Below are 6,333 nucleotides of genomic sequence, written 5' to 3' on the forward strand. Positions count from 1 at the left end.
TGTCCATAAACTGGTATTCCCATTCTATCCAATGTATCTATACATTGTATCTCATTTGTATTGGAATGTGTTCTTGGTGCACACCATAATGAAAAAGAAGTGTAATAATGGGAGTAATAACTTGGCAACGTTTTAAGAATATCTCATATTTTCATAGGAATATATATCTATAATTTCTTTCCCTGTTGACTTGTTGTGTCTCCCCAAAATGCCTGATTAACATGATGTTTGTCCTGGTGTCCTCTACAGAAGACAAGAATGAAATGTATGCCCTGTTTCATAACAAAAAGTCATATTCCAATTTGAAATCCCATAACATTTTTCGGAGAAGTTTATTTACAACAAACAATTAGAAAATTATCCAGATTTAAACGACAGTTACAAAGCATTATCATATTTCCCTAAGAGTGCTAAATTTGATAATTCTGTCAATGTCAGTCATAATTAAAGACCAAGGAGAGGGAGTGTTTATGATCAAACCTCCAAACATTTGATATCTCTAAAAAAAAAATGCCCCTGAATGTGCTCTGTACAGGACATCCATAAAACTGTGGCATGTAGGGTCTCAGAGAAATGTACTTAAAATATAATGTCCTCTATGCCTTGGTCCCAGGATGACAGAACAACATTTTTGAAGCTTTGAAGTGCAGAAATGGTCAAACATATACCAATATATAAGTTGTTTGAGAGTATGGGTCATCTCACTCGATTCTATTTAGATATTGATTTGTGTATTATTTTTATTATTCTGGGACAATTCCACATACACAAGAACTCATGGTCCAAGCCAAATTTCATTCATTTTATCAAGAAGACTGAGGGCTACAGCACCTTTTATAATATTAGTATTTTTGATTAATGAATGGTTGTTATCTACATGTTATGTGCCTTTTTGGTGCAAATTTTATTTATTTTGTTGTATACTGATATATACAAACATATGCTGCTCTTTTAATGTATTTTGATAGGGGATCCCAAACTCACTTTCACCCACCTAGAAAGGCATAAGTGACGTGACATGTGGCCAAGTATGGTGACCCATACTCGGAATTAGTGCTCTGCATTTACCCATCCAAAGTGCACACACAGCAGTGAACACACACCCGGAGCAGTGGGCAGCCATTTATGCTGCGGCGCCCGGGGAGCAGTTGGGGGTTCGGTGCCTTGCTCAAGGGCACCTCAGTCATGGTATTGAAGGTGGAAGAGAGCGCTGCACATTCACTCCTCCCACCTTCAATCCCTGCCGGTATGAGACTCGGTACGAGTCTGACTCTCTAACCATTAGGCCACGACTTCCCAAAAATAATCAATCTCAAAATCCATCAAAAACATTTTTTAAAGATATATGAGGGAGAAAAGGCATTATCTTTTACACTTTAAAATTTCCCTACTGAAAAAAAAGCATCTTAGGCCAGCCTAAACTTGTGTTTTGTTATGAGCTTCTAGGGAAGATTGGAGATCAGCTAAGAACACCAAACCTAGTCTATTTTTTTTTACAGCATATTTATAGTAAGGATAAAGATGTTTACATTTGGAAAGAAAAAAAACAATCCAGAAAAAATTGCCTGTGGTTTTTAAAAAGAATACATGCTATGTTTTTGCAACCTCATAATAAACTCATACTTTTTACTATGCCTCCAGGAGAGCACTTGCCACATGACTTTCCAAGAAAGTCCTTAGCTTTTTCTCTGGAACGTTTTAAAAGATGTTTTCTGATTATGTTATCATATGCGGCCAAATCTCTCTTTCAACCATGTTTTTGAGTTTATATATCATTATATGACAGGTCAATCATCACAAATCACATTTAACATCCCAACTGGTAGTTACCCCAGTGGGTTGAGCGTATCATTCCACCCGTAAACCCCAATCAACACCATTTACAGAGATCATTCCCAACTTTACAACACAGAGATGAGTTTATTTTGTTTAAAGGTTTTCAGGGTATTTCTGATTTTCCAAAGACAGGCAAAAACATTTTTGTCACTTCTTTCAAATCACATAGGGGGCATTTTAACAGTGTTCATTAAGCCTCACTGATCAACAAGTAAAGAGTTGAGGTGCCCGTGTTTTTAGCAGTGCAATCCTTTAATCCTGTCTAAAACAAACTGTGAGACTTAAAATACTAAATAAACTACTTAGGCAGAATCTGACATTTTTAATATTAAAACATATTTACAACCTAACATGCAATCTTCCCTCTGAGGAAAGATAAGTATGCTTGTTTACCATTTACAGTCTTAATAAAACAGTTTGGCAACATATTCCATCTCATTCAGTAAATTCCACATTAAGTTCACTGACAAAAAATGATTATGGAAGATTGCAAAGGCTCCAGTGGAACAAAATAGTATGCAAAATTAAATAAAATTAGCTATTAAAAGATAGATTTTTTGATGTGTGAATTGTTAGTATATGCACAATACATGTATATTGCACTTTTGTGGCCTTTTGAAAACCCGGGTTTGACAAGATAGATTAGGGTTAACATTGGGCGTTTGCCTTCTGTTTTTCTGAAATATTCAGAATATCGCTTCAGGCAATATATAATCAGCATAATATTCCATAGTCTTTCACGGACCATTGACACCAGAAACATATTTTTCTTTTGTTCACATTTTACCAAATGCCATCTTGTCTTAAAGAGACAGTGGCTCAAAAGTAGTTCTTCCGCCTTACAGGAGATGGAAAATTAGACCTTTTTGTGCAAAAAGAAAAAAAGAGCGATCAGATTGCACCATTTAATGTGGCAAATTCACATTTAAGACCAAACTGTGAAAAGACCTTCAACTTCACAGCATGTTAAACCTATATTACAGGTAGATTTCTGTGATGAAGGCATCTAAAATAATCGAAAGCAGCCCAAATATTCTTTTAGACTATTTACATATTCTATAATTCATGATTTGATTTTTTTTCTTATTTGGTTCATCAAGAATTTTTATATACCCAATACCTAAATATGCCTAGTTATCTATTAGATATAAATAGAGAGCATTTCAAAAGACAATCCTAGATATCCTTTCTAAAAAAACAATCAAACCTTGGCACATCCATTATTGTCTTCCTCCACCTAAAGCCATCTGTAAAATAATATTTCCAAAATGTCCATCATGGCAAGCGTCTCCATCAATCTGCGCTTAATACTTAACATCACGTTCTTCAAATAACCTCACCTTGTTTGGCTTGAAATGCACGTTTACAAATGAAAAGTTATGAAAATAACTCTCCTTGTTCATATTGACCCAGAAACTTGCAGGCATTTCACAACAAGCCTTTGGTTTCTACACTTAAAAAAGAGTTTCAAATAGTAAACATTGAAATTATACATGCATAACTGTCTTTCCCAGTCCAGTCCAAGTTTCCCTTGCATCGATGCCCTCTGGTGGCAGTTCTATCTGTGCAAACGGGGCAGTCCACAGTCATGTGAGGCTGTCTGATGGAGGGGGGCGTTGTCAACCGTGTTCGCAGGCTCCTGAGTGTTGCCGTTCGTAGGGCCGCAGTGAGGAGTGAGTTTGCGGAGATATTCTGCGTGGACAGGTTTGTGACACTGTAGCACCCGGATCGCCTCGTCGATCTTGAACCATTTCCGCTTCCGCCCTGCAATACATGTTATATTTTTAATACATCTTGCAACACTGAAACCAATACAAACTATTTGACTGCATAAACAACAGTGCACTCTTAAAAATAAAGGCTCCTTAATATTGGCATCGATGGTTCCATGAAGAACCTTTAACATCCATGGAACGTTTTCATTGCACATTGGATCCTCTGCAGTGAATGGGTGCCGTCAGAATGAGAGTTCAAACAGCTGATAAAAGCATCATAACCATCAATTAACGCCTAGTGAAGTGAAAAGCTGCGTGTTTGTAAAAAACAAATCCATCATTAAGATGCTTTCAACTTCAAAATGTTGCTTTCTGCTATAATACAAGTCCTCTATCAATAATATTGATTTCTCCAGTGAAAAAGTAATCTCGTCTGAATAAGGAGAGAAATATGCACAGATCTATAAGTGAAAACAGTTCAAAACAGTTCTGAAGAAATGGGTCATTGGATTTTGATGTGAGAGGACAACAGGGGATGGACCTTTTCACTTCACAAGACTGGTGGAATATTGTGATGTTTTTATCAGCTGTTTGGACTCGCATTCTGATGGCACCCATTCACTGCAGAGTATTCTTTGGTGATCAAATGATGCAATGCAAAATTTCTCCAAATCTGATGAAGAAACAAACTCATCTACATCTTGGATGGTCTGAGGGTGAGTAAACTTTCAACAAATTCAAATTTTTGGGTGAACTATACCTTTAAGAAAGAAAGATTCTTTAGAGAAGCTAAAACAGTTCTTCTATTGCATTGCTACAAAACCCCCTTTTGGACCCCTTTTTACATTTGTCCATTGCCTGAGGTGACTGAAAATTAATACATTTTGTATTCACAAGAGTTCCATTTACTTCTGACATACTGCTATTAACTACACTTGTTGCCTGGGTTTAAAAATGTATAGCTTTATTTTAAATACGGTACAAAAGATCAACTTCACTGTGAACGTGTCAGACGTTTGGCTGCCCAACTATCTGGCTGACAAACATTCCACTGTATTTATAGTCCTGAAAACGGTCTCTCACAAAGTGCTGAAACTTAAACATTCACCTTAAGCATTTTTATATATGTCATATATGCAGGAAGGTTAATGGTCATTACTTTGAGACTATTGACCTTTTTTGCATTTGCTACTCGGCTCTGTATTGAGTAAACTCGTTTCCTCTCTGTGTATTGAGGTTATGATGCCCTATTTGGCAGCCGAAACTATGGTACAGGCAGAGCGAGGCCAGTGATAGGGGAGTGTAGTGACGCTAACTGGAAAACAACTGTGCCCCTGCTAACAACATGCCTCCCTGTGAACAAACTTCGGTCTATTTATACGGCTGCTGGGAGTGAAGGATTACCATTTTTTTTCTTTCCTCGCTATCTACAAATAGTGCAAGTTTTGAATTGCGCTGTCTGTGGGCAAATGTTATTATTGTGTATCCTTCCTGACAACAAAAATTCAGTAAGTAAAAGGTTTTAAGTGGCTAATCCACATACCTGGTCCTTATCCGTAACAGCTTTGTAAAATAGTTATATAAATCCCCATATTTGCAACTGCTTACAGATCAGCAGTTGTGTCTTAGGAAAAGAAACGAGCTGGTTATGATAAGCTTGTCTAAAACTATTTAAATTCTGTCCTGTTACCAGACTGAGCTGTTTGCACACAAATAAAGTCCCCTGTTGATTTCCTGCAGACTTGGGAAGAGGTCACTTTGAGATTTGAGAACTATGACAGAGAGAAGGGTTTTTATTGAATAACTTTTCAGACTATTTCTGGTCTGTTCTTCACACAAATCTATTATATGGCTTCAGAAGAACTGTAATATCACAAACAAGTCAGACTACTTTTATGGTGATTTTATCACTGTAGTCATCATGATGAAAAGTTCTCTAGAAATTCTGCAATATTACTTCCTTTGTGTTAGTAGACTTTTTTAAGCCTTTTAAAATAACTTTTTACCTTGTAGTTTGTCTCTTGTTTTTTTTGTTATTAGAAGTCTTTTATGTTCACCAAATCTGCATTTATTTGATCAAAATACAGTAAGAACAGTAATATTGTGAAATATTATCACAAATTAAAATAACTGTTTTTCTATTTTTAAAATATTTTAAAAGGTAAATTATTCATGTGATGACAAAGCTGAATTCTCAGCAGTCCAGTCCATTCAGAAATCACTCTAATATGCTGATTTGCTGCTTCAGAAAGATTTCTTCTTATTATTATTATTAATGTTGAAAACAGTTGTGCTGCTTGATATTTTTGTGGAAACTGTGAGCATTTGAACCGAATCTACAGCACGAAACACACAGGACAATCAGTGAAGTCTGATTCCTGAATGAATGACTCTTTTGAGTCGGTTCTTTTTAGTGAGTCAAAATCATACAGTGCAACTAGTGTGATCCGATTCAAAAGTAAATGACTCTTTTGAGCTAGTTTTTAGTAAATATGAATCACATTTGAGCCATTGATCAGTTATGAACCTAGGTGTGCTATTTGATAGCAATCTTTCCTTTGAAAACCATGTTTCTAGCATTTGTAAAACCACATTTTTCCATCTAAAAATATATCTAAATTACGACCTATGCTCTCAATGTCAAATACAGAAACATTGAACTAAATCATTCACACAGAAGGCAACATGAACTCACCAATATTGACTGAGTCCAACTCACCCCCATGTCATCCAAGATGTTCATGTCTTTCTGTTTTTTTTATCGCAAAGAAATTAAGGTTTT

This window comes from Sinocyclocheilus grahami, unplaced genomic scaffold (genome assembly GCF_001515645.1).
Source record: "Sinocyclocheilus grahami isolate Dianchi unplaced genomic scaffold, SAMN03320097.WGS_v1.1 scaffold55.1, whole genome shotgun sequence".
Lineage (NCBI taxonomy): Eukaryota > Metazoa > Chordata > Actinopteri > Cypriniformes > Cyprinidae > Sinocyclocheilus > Sinocyclocheilus grahami.